This window comes from Dasypus novemcinctus, chromosome 1, assembly GCF_030445035.2.
Source record: "Dasypus novemcinctus isolate mDasNov1 chromosome 1, mDasNov1.1.hap2, whole genome shotgun sequence".
Taxonomy (NCBI): domain Eukaryota; kingdom Metazoa; phylum Chordata; class Mammalia; order Cingulata; family Dasypodidae; genus Dasypus; species Dasypus novemcinctus.
Window position 1 is genome coordinate 172533324 of NC_080673.1, and position 20780 is coordinate 172554103.

General features: G+C 35.5%; 1 pseudogene; it reads left to right on the top strand.

Moving 5' to 3' along the window:
• Positions 1-13240: 13240 nt before the first annotated feature.
• LOC101444279 (eukaryotic translation elongation factor 1 epsilon-1 pseudogene) lies at positions 13241-16930 on the top strand (annotated as a pseudogene).
• Positions 16931-20780: the final 3850 nt, after the last annotated feature.

Below are 20780 nucleotides of genomic sequence, written 5' to 3' on the forward strand. Positions count from 1 at the left end.
ATGTGTAATGTATAAACTTAATCAAATAAAAATGTTAAATCAATACTTCTTAAAAAAATAAGTATAGCTGCATATTATCTATTTTTTTACTTTTTAAAATTTTTACTTTATATTTTATTTTTATTATATTTTATTATTTCAAATTATTTTCTGTATTTTATTTTTCAGTATTATTTGATCATGTTAATTTTATTCAGTTATTTCATTAGCTTAATTTTTCTTTTTTTTTTTTAAAGATAGATAAATCACACAAAATGTTACATTAAAATATAACAGTTTCCCTTATACCCCACTTCCCACACCCCCCACTCCTCCCACATCAACTACTTCTTTCATTAATGTGGTACATTCATTGCATTTGATGAATACATTTTGGAGCACTACTACACAGCATGGATTATAGTTTACACGTCTGTTCCATTCAGTAGGATAAATAATGTCCTGCATCTGTCCCTGCAATATCATTCAGGCCAACTCCAAGACCTGAAAATTTGCCCATACCACACCTCTTTTTCCCTCTCCCTGCCTTCAGCAACTCCCATGGCCACTGTCTCCATATCAATGATATAATTTATTTCATTGCTAGAGTCATAATAATTCTATAGTAGAAAACCAGTAAGTCTGCACTAATCCATATTTTATTCCTCCAACCTGTGGACCCTGGGATGGCAATGCCTTCTAAATGGAAAGGAAGCTTAGATCCCACATGGCTGATGGGGGGATTCTCCTGCTTGCAGTTGTAGACTCTCTTGGTTCCTTGGTGTGTTGTTCTGCATGATCATGCAATTATGGATACACACCATGTTAAATTTCACCAACAACTTATAAAATTATATAGTCTAAAATGTAAACTGTAATTAACATAAACCATAATGTAATAAAATTATAAAATGTACAGTCTAAAATGTAATTCATAATGTAAACCACAATGTAACCATGGTTAGTAGCTATGTTTCAATATTTGTCCATCAGTTGTAACAAATGTAACATCCCCATGTACAAAGATCATTGCTGGGGAAGGAGTAAAAGGATGTGGATGTTGGGTATATGGTTTTCCCCTACATACTATATGTGGTTTTACTGTGACCTAAAACATTTTTGAAGACTAAAAAAAAAAAAAAAGATGTAAAACACTGAGGAAGAAATGGAAGATATTGCCTTTCCATTATACATACAGGACAACACCTATTACAGTGATGAAAGGCAAAATGTAAAAAAAAAAAATGCTTTATGGCTTTTTCATTTTTTTGATACCCCAATTTATTTTTTCTTTATTTTAGTTTTTCTCAATTACTATGTATTTTATTTCTAATCTTTAAACCTATCATTACTATTTCATTTTCCTATTGATTGAATTTGGCAATATATTATCCTTCATTTTTAAAGATGTTTTGGATCATCACAGAGAGGTTCAATGACGGCAGGAGAGGAGCATTGTTGGGGGCTTCATTAATACAGATGCATGGGGGGAAGGGAGTTTGCCAGGGCATGCACATAGAGTAGGTAGATATGTTCAGATATTCATTGCATATAGAGTTTCACATGACAACTGAGAGAGTGTTGAGTTCCCATCCTGGAGAGCTCTGTTGCATTCCCCAAAGGAACAGCAACAATCTCCCAAGTGCAAGGGCAAAGACCAGTGTAAAAGATAGTCCAATGATGAGCCCTTGATACAAATGATTATGCTCATAAACCTGTGTGCTTGAAATTTCAAATTGGCCTAGAGCTGCAGGGTGCCTAAGAGTTCCCTCCTGAGAACCTCCGTGTTGTTCAAATGTGGCCACTCTCTAAGCCAAACTCAGCATATAAATGCATTACCTTCCCCCAGTGTGGGATGTGACTCCAAGGATGAGCTTTCCTGGCACAGAGGGATTACTACCAAGCACCAGCTCATGATGCAACTAGAAAAATACTTTGAATAAAGGTGGAAATGGTAAAGACAAATGAGTTTATATGCCTAAGAGAATTCAAAATGTTAGGGAGGTCATGAGGAGGGTTGCACTTATGCCTGTCTCAGCAGGATCTCAGAAACATCCGAAGTAGATTCAACCCCAGGTAGTGGTGCTCCTGAGGGCTTCAGATATACCCAGGTTCTATGGTCATGGCAGATGGCTCTGGAGTCCAGTGCCTTGCCAGTGGACCCTACTTTGAAATTTGTGCTCCTGAGTGTGATGGAGGTTGGATTCAGATGTGACTTCTCTACACATGTCTCTTCTGTCACTTTTACTGAACATGTGGTTGGTGTTGGGGTTAGTGTATGCCCAGGCGACTTGACTCTCTGGACTGTCAATGTGCCAGCTGGGCCCTGAGCCTCAGCAGATTTGCAATACCTACTCTTGAGTTCACTGAACTTACCCAGGTCAGCTAACAAGGAAGTGAAGATGGTCAACAACTACTATATTTTATTTTATATTTCTTTTGTTTCTTACAATGCTATGGGGCTCAAGAAATTCATATTTAGAAAATTAAATGACTTGAACTCCATGTAATCACTTGGGTTCATATACTGAAAAGAATAGGCTTGTGAATGTTTAGAATTTCTGGAAGCAATATTTTGTAATACTTTTATAAATGTCCTAAAACTCAACAATGCTATGGGGCTCAAGAAATTCATATTTAGAAAATTAAATGACTTGAACTCCATGTAATCACTTGGGTTCATATACTGAAAAGAGTAGGCTTGTGAATGTTTAGAATTTCTGGAAGCAATATTTTGTAATACTTTTATAAATGTCCTAAAACTCAGATTATGAAAAACTATGCTATGAACTTTCAAAACACTATGGGAGTTTCACAGCATTATTATTATTACATTTAAGTACTATTTCAAAAATAAACTATTTTGTTAATTATTGTTGCATATTACCATCACCTCCAACATGGTAACCTAAAACAATAATTTATGATGTCATGATTTTGTGTCTTGCTGGTCTTAACTGGAGGTTGTCATTTGGGATCATCCAGTTGATTTGCAGTTCATAGGGGCAGGGGCTAGTGTCATTCAATGACTATATATCCGAGTTTTTTTCTTCATGTACATATGTGGTGCCTTAGTGCCCCTCCATATGACCTCTCTCTATTAGTGGAGCCTGGACTTTTATCATGCACACTCCAGCTTCTGAGGAAAAAGAAGTTTCAAACTAGTTAAGAGCTACACCCAGCACTGAACCATATTTCTTTCCACTGTATTCTACTGGTCAGTGGAGTCAGTATACTCCTTAGATTCAAGGAGATAGAGATTCCATTTCTTGTTGGTTGAGTGGCAAAGTTACATTGCAAAAGAGGATGTGAGATGGGAGATAATATGACCATCTTTATAAAAATAATTTGCCAAATTCTTTGAAATAAATAAGAACCATAATTTTTTAAGTAAGAGGGAAAATACATGCCAGCCCAATATTAGCTATCTTCGAGAAAAAAAGAGATATACTTAATGCAAAAGTCTCTACAATTTTGGTCTAAACAATTTAAATCTAAACTATTGATCTTAATGTGAGCAATTTAAATATTTTTCATAACTTAATTAGTAATGTTAAAATAATAATAAATGAATATTAATATGTAATGCAGAATAAAATAATATTGGAAATCTAATGATTAATTAATATGAATTATTTGGTTCTTATGTACATGTATGTTAACCAAGTACCTGATATTTCAAATTGTTCCCATGTGAAACAGTCTTGTCTACACGATGTATAATAAAAAAGTAAATTATTAATTAAAAAAAGATGAATCATATCAGCTAAATCTTCTCTGAACTTCTTACTAAGATATATAAAATTAAGAAAAGCACAGAACATAAGATATATGTAAACTCTGTGTAAAATAAAAGTTTAAAATTCATTTAAATAAATAGATAATTTTTCAGTTTAATAGTCTAAAAGGCATCATTCCTATGTTGCAGTTCCATTTCTAAGCCATAATAATTAGTAAACCTATTAAATAGTGCATTGTATTTTAAAAAGTGAGAATAATCCTTAGTCAGTAAATGGAAATTTCTATGCTTGTAATATATTATAAATATATAATGCAGATATGGTCTTGGACATCTCTCTTTTTAAAAACCTGCAATGAGTATTGGTTTCCTAAATCAGACTATCCCTATAATTTGAGTACAAAGTCTTCTGCAGGGATCTATTATAACCTCTTATAAAGCAGGATATTGTATAATAAATATTTGATACCTTTGAGTGATTTTGGTTTATGGTGTCTCAGTAAAGTAAGTGTGTATCTGGATGTATGTTTGTTTTAATTCTGTATCCCCTATTCAAGCCAGTTTAATAAAATAGTAATCCAGATGTCTAATTATCAGATTTTGTAGGAAAAGCACATTCAAATTGAAGACAGTCATCTGAAAACTTTCATTATAATAATGATTTATGCTTCTTTGTGGCTAATTTAACAAACTGAAGTTTGAATAACAGGTCACATTTTTTTATTTTGAAATACCATGGTGATATAATCAAGTGCTTAATAATTTAATATTTCAGAAAAATAAATTATCAAATGAAAGAGGTTGATATGACATTATACTAATATGGAAAGCAATTTTTATAAATTTATGGAACTGTACAGTGAAATAATAGACAGAAGAAAAATTACTGATAATGGCTAAGGAAAGGCTCTTTAGGTCAATCTCTTGAGAAATGTTTGCAAATCATGATGTGAAAACTAGTAAATTTTTATCCAAAATTGATAATGAGTATTCTAACTGAAATAAACAAATATTCATTATTTGAAAATTTCAACACTGTAAGCAGATAAATTTCCTATTATCAAATCAAAATTTGAAACAACATTTGATTTTATCTTTCCGTGATTCTCCATCTCCCACAGATCATCTGGAAGTCAATCTACAACTTAACATACTTTTTTTATTATCATCTTTTCCTTTTAATGTAAGTTTTTATATTTACACATTTCTTCCCTTGCTTTTAACCTTCGATTCTCAAGGACTCTTCACTTTAAGAGTTACAGCAGCACCAAGCAGCAATAGTGAAGATATTTTGCCCAGGCAGCAGTGAAGAGCATCACGGTAATGAAAGGGATAATTGTGGCTCCCTGCCTTTGCTATAATTGAAAATCAAGTATAGAGCCTTTTCCATTTAACTTTATTGCCTGAGTTCAAACCACTATATTGGAGGAAAAGCAACACTAGAGTAATTCCTCTAATGTTGCTTTCCTGTCCATACAACAGTTTGAAACCTAGCATTAAAATTAAGCAGAAGAAGCAATTAGATTTATTCATTTAGAGCTGTGCTGAAAGAAGTGTAATTATTACTTTCATTTTTGGAAATGCACTGCTTGCCAAATATTTGCTTTGTTAGCCTGGCTACTCTATTTGCTTGCTAGAATGGCTACTAGATTTCCTATATGAGACTGAAACACTTGGTAAAAATTTGATAGATAGTTTTTCTAATTTATACTTACTTCCAGTGAAAATTCTGTTATATCATGGTGATTGTAATAGCTTCATTAATGATATTTGGGGGTTAAATATATTATTTGTGTGATGGATATTAGGCAAATATTATCAGATAGAATTTTTGTGATAAAATGTCTTTAAAAATGCTGGTAAAATTATTTCAGAGGTTAAATATGATGTAGTCTAGTGGAAAGAACACCATGCTATGAGTCAAGAATCTTGATTTTAATAAAGTCCCTAAAACTTAGTGTGGCATATTTGGAAATAAATTACTAAGAAATGGAATGCATGTCAGATACTCTTGATTTGAATATTTAATAGGCTCCCCCTCGTGTAAACTTGAGTAAGAAATTTAACCTCTTGGTGTCTGTGGTGGCTTGAAGCTCTTTGCACCCCAGGAAAACATGTTCGTAACCCATTTCTGTCGATGTAAACCCACTGTAAGTAAACTTTTAATGAGATTATTTCAGCTGTAGTGTGGCCCAGCCCAACGAGGATGGGTCTTAATCTTGTTATTAGAGTCCTTTTTAAGTAGACTGAAATTAAAACAGACAGGGAGAGAGCACCAGAAGCAAGAAGCTGAAATGAACAAAACACAGAAGAGAAGGGAGAAACCAGGAGATGCTGCCATGTGCCTTGTCACGTGAAAGAGGCACCAAGGATCACCAGCGACTGGTCTTTGGGGAGAAAGCATAACCTTGGTGATATCTTGATTTAGATATTTTTCCTAGCTTCCAACCTTTAAGCAAATAAATTCCCATTGTTTAAGCCAACACATTTAATTGTATTTGCTTAAGCAAACTCTACAAGAGCTGGACTAGTTCCTTTTACCTTCAGCCATAGTGGAAATCCTCATAATTCATTGAGCATCAAGCAGACTATTTACCTCAGTAGTGGAATGAAATTAACCCATACTAAATATTACTCTAAAGAAGTGGGACAAGATGGAATTGGAGTAAGTGCACCCTCATCATCTCTCCTGTAAAAAACAGAATGAGTGGGAACAGAATCCTGCCTTAGTGAGCAGTTTTAGGAACCTACAAAGCGGGAGGTATATGGGCATCGATCTGGAGAGACTGTGACAAAAGGAGAGCTTACTGAAGTTAAAACCGCAGGTTTCTTACACTGGACCCTGAAGTTATAGGAAGGAAAAACCCTTTCCCAAGGGCTCATAGCCACAGCATTCCCTGAACACCACCGGTCACATGGTGGCATTCCTGAGCCCCATGTTCCTCAAACATGTGATCCCTGAAACCGTGTTCCCAGAACCTCATGTTCCCTGAACCAACCCTGCATTCCCCATAACCCATATTCTCCAAACCCACGTTCCCTGAGCCTGCATTCTCCCAAGCCCATGTTCCCCAAACCCAGCACTCCCCAAACTCAAGCATTCCCCAAACCTCTGGTCTCAGACAAACTCTCAGAGTGGGAGGGTTTTGGGGAGGAGTGCAGAGGGGCCCAAGGAGTGCAGGTTCAGCTTTCTGACCCCCTTTTTTTTGAACTTGGAGTAGTATACCAGCTGGCTTAGGAAGAGGCTAGGAAGAGAGAAGAAGTGAATCTGCTGAAAGAGCCTGATTGACCTAAAAGCCCTGGGATAGGGAAACTTGGTCTAGGAGAAAGTAGAGTCAGAAAATTAACTAGTCCTCCATAGTACACCTAAGGGAGGGGGACAGTAGGATATGCTTTGTAGGCATCCAACAAGCCTACACACCTTCCTGGCAAGATGTGTGTGCTCTCTCTCAAAGAAACTAAGAGACATTATTTTCTGTGGTGAGTTGGTTCACCAGGGTCCCATTTGAATCTTCAAGGGGAGACCTCACACCACCTTCCCACTGCCCTGGGAGAGAGGGAAGTGAGGAGGGGAGAAAGGGGAAAGGATAGACTCCTAACAGTTTATACAATTGCAAAGAGGATTCCTTGCTTAAGGCCCTGTGTGCTCTTTTTTGTTGGTTTGTTTTTTTTGTCTTTCCTTCCTCTTTATCCCTTAAGTCCTCCTTTGATTTTCTTGCTTGCCTTTTTTCTCCCTTTTTCCTTTTTTCTCTTTTCCTTTTTTCCATTAGGTGCTGAAGGCAGTGTTTCTTATTTACTGTGCTTCCTCATCCTCAATTTCCTCTTTTCTCTGTGTACTGATTTTGGCTACCAATGCTGTCCATGTTCCTTTTCATCTTTCTATCTTCCATGGTCTATTGTTTCTCTTACATTCTACCTCTCTTTGTTTAGTCCGCAATTTCTCTGACTTTTTATTTTTAGCACCTCTGTTCTCTTTACTTTTATTCACTCTTTATGTTATTGTCCTTTCTTTTCTCTCTCCCTTTCTCCTGACCACAGTAGGCTTTTATTCATACTATATCCTTCCTTATATTCAGCTTACCATCTCATTTTAGGTACTCAACTTTTTTACTCTTATAACTCTACACAGCTTACATGAGTTTAAAATCCATTCTCCTAGATCTCACCTGGTTCTTCTGCTAATATTTACTATCAATACTACAATTATACTTTTTCTTTTCTTAACTCTTTTGTGTACCCTGGCCCTAATATTTTCCTTCAAGGGGACTTAGACAACAACAAGGAAATAGAATAAGAAGAACAAAGGGTCAAAGAGAAGACTCAACACACACACAAAACAACACCTAAACATCAAGACTAGAAAGAGAAGCTGATCAACTGAAAAATCCCATCAAGATAAAATGATGCCCAGACAGCAACAAAATATTACAAAGCACACCAATATTCAGGAAAACATGGCCCAATCAAATGAACAAACATAAAGCCAGGAAGAGAAGCAGAATATAGAACAACTAATCAAAGTTCTCCAAACATATATCATAGACCATTTTAATGATGTGAAGGAAGAGATTAAGGATATTAAGGATAAATTTAGCGAGCATACAGAAGAAACTGTAGGCATACTCAAAAAGATAAGGGATATGAGGGTGATGAAGAGCACAATCCAAGAAATAAAAAATACACTATCAGCAAATAACAGCAGGTTTGAAGAGACAGAGGAAAGAATTAGTGATGTGGAAGACAGTACATCTGAAATCAAACTGATAGTAGAATTGACTGATAAGGAGATTTTTAAAAATCCACCAGGGACTTAGGGACCTGAATGATAACAAAAATGCACAAGCATACACATTATAAGCATCCTAGAAGGAGAAGAGAAGGGAAAGAGGACAGAGGGATGTTGGAAGAAATAATGGATGAAAACTTACCAAACTTATTGAAGGAGGTGGATGTACAAATCCAGGAGGCACAACACACCCCAAACAGCATAAATCCCAACAGGTCTACCTCAAGACATATACTTGTCAAATTATCCAATGCTCAAGACAAAGAGAAAATACTGAAAGCAGCAAGAGAAAAGAGTCATCACATACAAGAGAGACTTAATAAGATTAAGTGCTGATTTCTCAAATGAAACCATGGAGGCAAAAAGGCAGTTGTATGACATAGTCAAGGTACTAAAAGAAAAAGCTCCAACCAAGAATACTCTATCCAGCAAAGCTGGCATTCAAAAATGATGCAGAGTTCAAAATATTCACAGAAAAATAAACTAAGAGAGTATGCCAACAAGAAACTTGCCCTTCAAGAAATACTGTAGGGAGTTTTGCAGGAGGAAAGGAAGAAACAGGAGAGACAGACACAGAGTTGGAGGAGAGTATAAGAACAACTAAAAAAATGAAAAAAGAAAAGAAAAAAAACCAACATATGACAAACACAAATCCAAAGAAAATATGGCTAATATAAGTAATTCCTTGAGAATAATAACACTGAATGTGAATGGAATGTCAAGAGACACAGATTGGAAGAATGGATAAGGAAACATGACCCTTCTAACTGCTGTCTACAAGAAACACATCTTAGAATTCAAGGAGGTTGAAAGTGAATAGCTGGAAAACAATCTTACAGGCAAACAATAACCAAAAAGTGCAGGAGTAGCTATATTAATATCACATAAAATAGACTTTAAATGCAAAACTATTGTGAGAGACAAAGATGTACACTACAGATTAGTGAAAGGGATAATTCTTCAAGAAGAAAGAACAATCATAAATATTTATGCTCCTAACCAGAGTGCCTCCAAATACATGAGGTAAACACTGGAAAAACTAAGTGAAGGAATAGATGTCTCTACAGTTATAGTGGGAGATTTTAATACACCACTATTATCATTGGACTGAACATCTCAAAAGAGAATCAATTACGAAATGAAGACTTTGAACAATATAATAGAGGAGCTGGGCCTAGTGGACATATACAGAACATTACACCCCAATACAAAAGGATATACATTCTTCTCAAGTGCACATAGATCATTCTCCAAGGTAGACCACATGCTAGGTCACAGAGAAAGTCTCAATGATTTCAGAAAGATTGAAATCATATGAAATAATTTCTCTGACCACAGGGTAATGAAGCTAGAAATCTGCAAGGGCCAGAGACCCAGAGTTGGCACAAAGATATGGAAGTAAAACAACACACTCTTAGAAAAACAGTGGGTCAAGGAGGAAATCGCAAAAGAAATTGGTAACTACCCTGAAACAAATGAACATGACAGAATGACACATCAAAACTTATGGGGTGCAGCAAAAGCTGAACTGAGAGTGAAATTCATAGCCATAAATACATATATCAAAAAAGAAGAAAGAGCTAAAATTGATGACTTAGCTACACATTTGGAGGAATTAGTAAAAGAAACCAACAAAGTAACTCCAAAAGAAGAATGAAAGAAATATCAAAGATCAGAGCAGAACTAAATGAAATAGAATATAAGAAAGCACTAGTGAAAATAAACAAAATGAAGAGCTGATTATTTGAGAATATCAGTAAAATTGACAAACCCTTAGCTAGACTAACAAATAAAAAAGGAGAGAAGATGCAAATACACAAAATAAATGAGAAAGGGGATATCACAACTGACCCCACAGAAATAAAGACTATTATAAGGGAATACTTTGAAAAATTATATGCCAACAAGAAGGACAATTTACAGGAAATTGACAAACTCCTAGAAACACATAAGTAGCCTACTTTGATGAAAGAAGAAATTGATGATCTCAACAAGCCAATCACAAATAAAGAGATAGAATCAGTCATTAAAAACTTCCCATCTAAGAAGAGACCTGGGCCAGACGGCTTCACAGATAAATTCTGCCAAACATTCTGGAAAGGACTAACACCAATCTTGCTTAAAATCTCTCAAAAAATTGACATAGAAGGAACATTCCCTAACTCATTCTATGATGCCAACCTTACTCTAATACCAAACCCAAACAAAGACACCACAAGAGAGTAAAATTACACACCAATCTCTCTAATGAACATAGATGTGAAAATCCTCAACAAAATACTTGCTAACTGTATTCAGCAACACATTAAATGAATTATACACCATGACCAAGTGGGTTTCATTTCTGGTATGCAAGGATGTTTCAACATAAGAAAATCAATTAATGTAATACACCACATAAACAGATCTAAGGAAAAAAATCACGTGATCATATCTATAGATGCAGAAAAAGCATTTAACAAAATACAGTACCCTTTCTTGATAAAAACACTGCAAAATATAGGAATAAAGGAAACTTTCTGAATATAATAAAGTGTATATATGAAAAACCCACAGCTAACATCATTTACAATGGTGAAATCCTAAAATCTTTTCCTCTAAGATTTGGAACAAGACAAGGATGCCCACTACCACCCATCCTATTTAATATTGTGTTAGAAGTACTTGCTCAAGCACTGAGGAAAGAATCAGATATACAAGGCATCTGGATTGGAAAGAAAGAAGTCAAAATTTCAGTATTTGCAGGTGACATGATCCTGTACATAGAAAACCCTGAGAAGTCCACCACAAAGCTTCTAGAACTCATGAGTTCAGAAAAGTCAGAGGTTATAAGATCAATGTGTGAAAATCAGTAGCATTTCTGTACACTAATAATGAGCAATCTAAGGGTGAAATCAAGAAACAAATACCATTTACAGTAATAAATAAAAAATTCAAATACCTAGGAATAAATTTAACTAAAGATGTAAAAGACTTATACACAGAAAACTATACAACACTGTTCAAGGAAATCAAAAAGACTTACATAAATGGAAGGATATTCCCTGTTAATGGATAGGAAGACTAAATATCACTAAGAGGTCTCTCCTACCCAAACTGATCTACAGATTTAATGTAATCCCAACAAAAATTAACACAGCATTTTTTATTGAAATAGAAATACTAGTATGAAATTTATTTAGAAAGGAAAATAGCCAAATGCATATTGAAAAAAAAAAATGAAATTTGAGGAACAACACTACCTCACTTCAAAACATACTACAAAGCTACATTTGTGAAAACAGCATGGTATTGGCTCAAGGATAGACATATTGACCAATGGAACCAAATTGAGAGCTCTGATATAGATCCTCATATATACAATCACCTGATATTTGACAAGATCACCAAGTCCACTCAACTGGGAGAGAATGGCCTCTTTGGCAAATGGTGTCAAGAGAGTTGGATATCCATATGCAAAAGAAAGAAAGAGGATTACCATCTCACACCTTATACAAAAATCAATGCAGGATGGATCAAAGACCTAAATGTAAGCACTAAGACCATAAAGACTTTGGAAAACAATGTAGGGAAGCATCTACAGGGCCTTGTAATTGGAAATGGCTTCATGAACTTCACACCCAAAGCATGAGCAACAGATGAACACATAAATGGGACTTCTTCAAAATTAAAACCTTTTGCACCTCAAAGGGTTTTGTCAAGAAAGTGAATAGAGAGCCTACCCAATGGACGAAAATATTTGGTAACCATATATCTGATAGGAGACTAATATACTGCATATATAAAGAACTCCTGTATCTCAAAAATAAAAAGACAGACTACCCCTTTAAAAAATGGGCAAAAGTTTTGAACAGATGCTTCTCCAAAGAAGAAATACAAATGGCTAAAATAGCATGCGAATGTATGCTCAAAATCACTAGTTATTAGGGAAGTGCAAATTAAAAGTATAATGAAATACCATCTTACTCCTATAAGACTGGTGGATATTAAAAAAAACAAAACAAAAAAACAAAACAAAACAAAAAAAACCCAGAAGACTACAAGTATTTGAAAGGATGTGGAGAAATGGGAACTCTCATCCTCTGCTGGTGGGAATGCAGAAGGATCTAGCCATACTGGAGGACAGTTTGGCGGTTTCTCAAAAAACTAGCTTTGGATTTGCCATATGGCCCAGCAATTCTACTGCTGGGTATATACCCAGAAGAACTGAAACAAGCACACAAACAGATACACACACTAATGTTCATAGCGACATTATTCACTATTCCCAAAAGTTGGAATCAACCCAAATGCCTATCGATAGATGAATGGATAAACAAAATATGGTATATACATACAATGAAATATTACTTAGCTCTAAGAAGGAATACAGTACAAACACATGTGATAACATGGCTGAATCTTGAGGACTTTATGTTGAGTGAAGCAAGCCAGACACTGAAGGACTAATACTACATGATGTCTCTAATATGAAATAAGCAAACAAAGCTGTCTCAGAGAGCTAGAGACTGGATGGTAGGCTTACAGGAAATGGTGGTGGTGGGGAGGTTATGAGCTGATGCCTACATGGGTTAAATCTATGATAAAGTGGAGTAAGTATTTGTACAGGGAAGGGATAAGATGGGGACATAGGAAAAATATTGGGTGTGGTTTTGCAGGCTTCAGGTGGACTAGGGTTGGGAGAATAGGTCAGATGGCCTAAAGAATTAGGGGAGGGTTGGGAGGAACAGTTGAACATGGGAGATTGTCAGGTATGTGGCTGAAACTATAATGTTGTGAAAACTCTTTAGAAAATATAACAAGGAAGGATTACCTGTTTAAGGTGCTTAGGGGCGGGGCATCTGGCACAGGGGCAGGCTTCTAGGGAGTTTGTGAGTGCTCTTCTTGTCATAGTGAGTTTTATCATTGGGTAGATACCCATACAATGATTGGGAAGTTGTACCCATATCCTGGGGAGGCCTGATGTTCTCAAACAGAGGGAGTTGTGTCTCTCGAAAGAATTGGTGGCTCCCAATGGGGGAAGAAAGTCTAGTATATCAGGCCTCAGCATTGTTACAAGTATCTGTGAATCTGGCTCTTCAAGCAATGAAACATTGTTGTCACTGTGGGACCTGAGGGGAGGGGACAGAGGAATTGAATAGATGGAAGCAGGGTAACTGGGGGCCAATGGAAGTGTTCCACAAGATCATGCAATGATGGATATAGGACACGTTAAATTTCACCAAAAATGTATAAAAGTTTATAGCCTAAAATATAAACCATAATGCAAAGCATAATGTAACTAAAAACTTTAGAAAATTGTACAGTCTGAAATACAAACCATAATGTAAACCAAAATGGAACCATGTTTGATAGCTATGTTTCAATATCTGTACATCAGCTACAGCAAATATAACATGAACATGTAAAAAGATCATTGCTGGGGAAGGGGGAAAAGGGTTTGATGTTCAAAAATTGGAGTCCCCTATATTGCATATGTGACTTTACTGTGATCTAAAACTTTTTTGAAGACAAAACTAAAACTAAAAAAAAAAAATGATGTGGACACTGAGAAAGAAATGAAAGAAATTGCCTTGCCACTATACATAAAGGGCAACACCCATTACAGTGATGAAAGGCTAAACTTCAAAAACAAAGTTTTATACTATTTTTCATTTTTAATACCCCAATTTATTTTTACTTTATTTTAGTTTTTCTAAATTAGTATGTATTCAATTTCTAATCTTTAAACCTATCATTACTATTTCATTTTCTTATTAATTGAATTTGGCAATATAATAGGCTTCACTTTTGAAGAAGTTTTGGACCACAGAGGGGTTCACCTGTGGCAGGGGAGGAACACTGATGTGGGGTGTTATTGATGGGGGACACATGGTTGGGAGTGATTTCTCCAGGGCATGTACATAGGGTATATAAAAATGTTTGGATATTCGTTGGGTATTTTCATAATAGTTATAATTAAAAATGACATCTGAGGGAGTGCTGAGTTCCAGAAGGGGAGTTCTGTCACATTCTCCAATGGAACAACAATCCCTAAGTGCAAGGGCAAAGATCAGTAAAGAAGGATGGTCCAATGATGAGCCCTTGATACTGATGACAATGCTTTTGAGTCTGTGTGTCTGAAATTCAAACTAGGCCTAGAGCTGTAGGGTGCCTAAGAGTGACCTCCTGAGCACCTCCATGTTGCTCAAATATGGCCACTCTCTAAGCCAAACTCAGCATATAAATGTGTTACCTTTCCCCCAACGTGGGGCATGACTCCTGGGGATGAGTCTCCTTGGCACCGAGGGATTACTACCAATCACTAACTGGTGATACAACTAGAAAAAGACCTTGAATAAAAGGGGGAAATGGTAAAGACAAATGAATTTATATGGCTGAGAGTTTGAAAAACAGTTTGGAGGTTATTGGGGAGGTAGTGCTTATGAATACCTCAGGGGGATCCCAGAGACAGCCAAAGTAGATACAACCCCAGGTACTAGTGCTCCTGAGGGCTACGGAGACACACAGGTTCTTTGTTCATGGCAGTTGGCTCTGGAGTTTGGTGCCTTGTCAGTGGGCCCTGCTTTGGAATTTGTTTTCCTGAGTGTGATGGAGTTGAACTCAGATGTGACCTTCCTACACATGCCTCTTTTGTCACTTTTACAGAACCTGTGGTTTGCACTGGGTTTGGTGTATACTCAGGAGACTTGAATCTCTGGACTGGCCATGTGCCAGCTGGGTCCTGAGCCTCAGTAGAGTTGCAACACCTACTCTCCAGTTTGTTGGATTTGCCTAGGTCAGCTAACAGGGAGGTGAAGATGGTCAACCACCAGAACAGGGAACCGACCATGTGGGATTTAAGACCCCCTCTCAATATAGAGGTGGAGTGGACATCACTATCCCAGGGTCCACTGGATGGAGAAATAAAATATGGATTAGAGTAGACTTACTGATATTCTACTGTATAACTATTGTGACTAGTAATGGAAGAAAATGTTGCATTGATGTGGAGAAAGTGGTCATGGTATTTGCTGAGGGTAGGGAGAGGGAAGAGATATGATGTGGTGGCATTTTCAGGACTTGGAGTGATATGTTAGGGACTGATGCTGAATATTATATATCCTGCCATAACCCACTGAATGTATAGGTGGAGAGGGTAAACTACAATGTGAACTATAATCCATGCAGTGCAGCAGTGCTCCAAATTGTATTCACCAAATGCAATGGATGTGATGCAATGATGAAGGAGGTCACTGATTAGTAGGAGTGGGAGAGGGTGGGGTGTGGGGTATGTAGGAACCTCATTTTTTAATGTAGCATTTTTTGTGATCTATGTATCTTAAAAAAATACAATAAAAATTCTCATTAAAAAAATACTATTCTTATCCCATCTGAAAAAGCTTTAAAATAAGAAACAAAGGGACTAAATTTTCTTTAAGTAATATAATTGCATCCCAGAACAAAACTGAGAGATACATATAGGAATATAATACTCTTCAAACTCCAAGAAAATAATGGTAATGTCTGATATTAAATAAAAAATTACTAGTCATGCAAGGAAGCTGACGTTATGAACTGTAATGAGGAGAAAAACAATCCACTGAAACTGACACAGGAATAACACAGATAATTGAATTAGTTGATAAGGATATTTAAAAAGTTATTATAACTATATTGCATATTCTCAAGGAGCTAGATTAAAATTGGCCATATTAAGTAGAGACATGGAATATACAAAAAGACTCAAGCCATATTTTTAGAGTTGAAAATTTCAATGTCTGAACTGAAAAAAAACGCACAGAATGGGATTAGCAGCACATTCGCCGTTGCATAAGATTGGAGATTTGAAGGTATAACAATAAAAAAAAAAAACAAAACTATCCAACTTGAAATACCAAGAGAAAACAACTTATAAACAAATAAATAGAGAGGAAGAGCTGGGGCTGGAAGATGCTGGTGGCCCACAGAATTGGTGCTCCTAGACAAGTTGCTGTGGCTGACTAAAGGGAATAAATATAGCACCCAGGGAGAGTACCAGGTTCCAGGTCTTCAAACCAAAATGGTCCCAAGCTAATAGGATTTACTACTATAGCAGTCCACCTAGGCAAGCAAGCCAACAGAGAATGTTTGCTTCAAAATACCACAGAAGAAAAGCAATGGTGCAAGAGTGGTGAGAAGTTAGGATAACAAGTAGATGGCCACTCCAATTAATATGATATTGCACTCTGTTAAAGGATCATAATTCATATCTTGAAGATAAAGTCTCCATTAAGGTAACTTTACCTTAGCAGATAGCAGTCCTATGGACTTCATCACTTTATAGTTGACCTAATAGTCCAAGAAAAGGAGAAATATCTTAATGCATCTCAGAATTATCCTGTCATCAGGCAAAATCTGTCTAGTTTGTCTTCATCAAGAATAGACTCTATACCAATTCCCTTTAGAAGCTATCCATAAGCTATCCATAATTAAACATGCTTTAAATGGGAAGTGTATTCTGGACCACAATATCAATGTAAAGTGGTGAGCCGCCATTCTTTGTTGAAATAGAGGCTATCATTTTTTAAGTGTAAACATGTATCTGAATGTTTTCTTTGTTCTTTAGTTGAAATTTTTCAGTTTTTAATGTAAAAATTCAACTGTCAAAAAACAAGTTGAAATCAAGTTGTAAATTACCTTGTTTTACAGGTGGAATTTATTCTTTTTTTAAGATTGTTTATCACTGGCTTAATCTTAAAGAAAAAACAAGATGAATCCTTTCAGTGGTTGCCATACTTGTCTATTGACCTGTTTCATGCTTTAAAATTAATTCCCCTCCTCCATGGATATTTACACTAGTTTGTTTAAGAAGAAGTATAATAAATTATGTCAAGGATATGAAAAGAAAAGTGGGATGAATTTGTTTTCAAATATTCATATCAGCTAGTAAACATAGTTGAAAAAAATAGAGAATTATTTTTCTGTGAAATGAAATCAGGTGGTCTAATATATATGTAATCAAAGTCCCTAAGGGATTTTGAGATCAGAAAAATTATATTTCATAAAATATGGCCAAAAATATTCCAAACTTGTTGAAAATTATAAACCCACATATCCAAAAAATAACTAAACCCACATACAAGAAATCTGAAACAGCCAAAGGAACAGGATATTTGACATAGAGAAGAAGAAATATAAGATAGAAAATTTGTATCTGAAACAGTGCAAGTCAGAAGACAGTGGATCAAGATGTTTAAAATATGCCAATCCAGAATTCCTTACCAATTAATGTAACTTTCAACTATGAAGATGAAATAGAGACTGTTCCATGCATCTAAATCTGAAGGAATATAGCAGTTATAGTCCCACAGTAAAAGAAATATTAAATGGAATCCTGAAGGTAGAAAGAAAATCATACAAGATAGAAATCAGGATCTATACAAATTAATGAAAAACACCAGAAATGGTAACTACTTGAGTAAATATGATTTTTTCTTATTATTTAAATAAGACCATTGATTGTTTAATGCAAAGATAATGATGAGGTAATATGGGTTTTATAACCAAAAAATGATAAATACTATTACAAGTACTATTGTAAGTTCCTCATACTTAATGTAGTTTGCTATACTATTACTTGATTGGAATGTTGTAAGGTACAAGTGTATATTATATACCCTAAAGCAACTACTAGAATAAAATTTTAAAGTAGTAGTGAAGCCAGAACAGGAAATAAAAATCATTAAAAAAATAGAAAGCAAAATTCTGCATAAAAACATTAACTTCCTTAACATATTTTTTAGCATAAAATGAGGTTATATATGCAAAATCCTCAATATGGTTATTGTTAGTTATTAATTATGTATATTTCATCATTTCTAAGCTTCAGGTTTCACTTCTGCAGAAGAGTTCCCAGTGGATGATTTAGTGATCTCAGTTTAAATATTTTACATTTCTCATTTAGTTGCCAATGCCATAATTCATTTCAGAGTTATATGTATACATATTAAACAACAAACTTGTGGCAAACCTCAGAATTTGGCCCCAGTTTTTTTAAGCATATAAATTATATATAGGAAATTAGTGCCTAAGTTTCAGAGTAAGTGGGAAAATAAAATATGTTGTCAGAAAATTAACATAATTCCAGGATTCTAGGAAGCAGAAAACCCCCTCAAATTCATATAAAGAATCAGTGTGTGGAAAACCATTGCCTCTGCTACCGGTATCTCAATCATTGCTGAGTGCCATTACTCAACAATGAACAATGCTGCTGCTGAAAGGAATAGTTCCCAGAAGCTACTTTAAATTTCTTGCTCCAGGTTAAAAATCTAAGTAAGAGCAACAGATTGAGTTTATAGTCCTCTTGAACCTGTGCTATTGTATGTGAAGGAATACAGCTAGAACAAATGTGGATTTCCTAATATTTTTAGCAGAAGATAAGATTTACTTTTCGCCAATACTTATACTATGGAGAATTACTGAAAAGTAAAGAAAGTATAAAAATTTGTAAAACCATAGTAAGAAATATAACAAGTTTCAGTTCATTTCATTCCTTTTCTGGATCTAAATGCAAATATACCCTTCTTCCCATGCTGACCCATATTTTGTTTTTCCTTTTATGTGTTGATGCACATGGATAGTTACCACCTTTGGGCTATTGTAGATAATGGACTTATGAACATTGGTATAAAAGTGTCTAAAATTTTGTTTTCAGGTTTGTTTCTTTTTGTTTTTGTTTCCTTTGTGTATATTTAGGAGTTCAATTTCTGTGTAATGTAATAATTCTATGTTTAACTTTTTGAAGCACCATTAAACTTTATTCTACAGTGACTGTACTACAAACGTGACTTTTTTTTAAGCAGTCAGATTGACAGGACGTCAAATACTCCATTTGGAATGGCGATAACCATTCCAGATATGCACTTAGGAACTGTTAAACTCCAATGGACATAATTGACATAATACTTCATTTTAGTTGGTGGAAAGAGCAAGCAGTAGCCTTTGGGTTCCTACAAATCCATACTACAATCTTGGAAAGTTCAGGGTATTTTCTTCCCATACTTCAAAACTTATAAGTAGTCATAGGTTACCATCACTCCAATCATTCTTTCTCTGTGAACCATTTGAGGTTGTTTCTGGGAATTGACAAAGGAACTATGGTTCTCAACCACAGTGACTCAAAGCCAGGTCTAATGCCCATATCGGGTTATTTAATTTATTTTTTAATGCTTCATGTAGGGCATTATTGGACTGCCCATCTCTTTTACTCTAATTGGCTAAATGAGAAATTAGCCCCAAACCAAAACCACTCTGAGTAATAGTTTTTAATTTACTATACTCTCTCTACTGTCTAGTATGTTAATTGCTCTCACCTTACCCATAGCATGTGAAGACTATTACTTTCCTTCTAATACTTCAGGAGTTTCTCATACCCATTTTAGTCCCTTGCTTAAAACGTTTTTCAAATATGTTGTCAAGCCATGCCTTTATGTATTTCTTAAGATCTTGATGAAGGACACCTTCTGTCCCTATTGGTGCTTGTTATTGGAATGGTTTGAAGCTCTATGTACCCCAGAAAAAAATGTCTTTAATCTAGTCCTGTGGCTGTAAACCCATCTTGAGTAGGATCTTTTGATGAGACTACTTCAGTTAAGGTGGGACTCACTTCATTTAGGAAGGGACTGAGTTCAATTGATGGGGTCATTTATAAATGGAGGGAAAAGAGAGAGAAAGCCATGGAAGCAAGCAACTGAAAGCAATGAAACCCAGAAGAGAAGGGAGAGACCAGCAGATGCCACCATGCCTTGCCATGTTACAAAAGCTACAAGGACCACCAGCAGTTGGTCTTTGGGAAGCAAAGGTCACCTTGATTATGCCTTTATTTGAGCATTTTCCTTGACTCTAACCACAAGTGAATAAATTCTCATTGCTTGATCTGAACTATTTCATGGTATTTGCTTTGAGCAACCTAGCAAACTAAAACAGTCATCATCATCATCATCATGAGAATCAGCAGGATTATGGCTAAGTTATACAGACTGTAATATGTTCCAGGAAGTTTTCTTATCTAATTAATTCATCCAATAAGCCTCTCAGATAAGTAATATTATTAGCCCATTTTATAAAGAGGTAACTTAGGCACAACGACTTGCAAAAGTTTATATATTTGGAAAATCGTTGGACATGCTTAAGAATTAAAATCACACCAGCATTCTCATCCTCCTATTCTTTGGTTTCTTTCCTTTAGTAATATCAAGGAGTATTGGGCATCTCAACCTAATTTATTTTGTGCCACAGGTGAATTCAGGTTTCAGT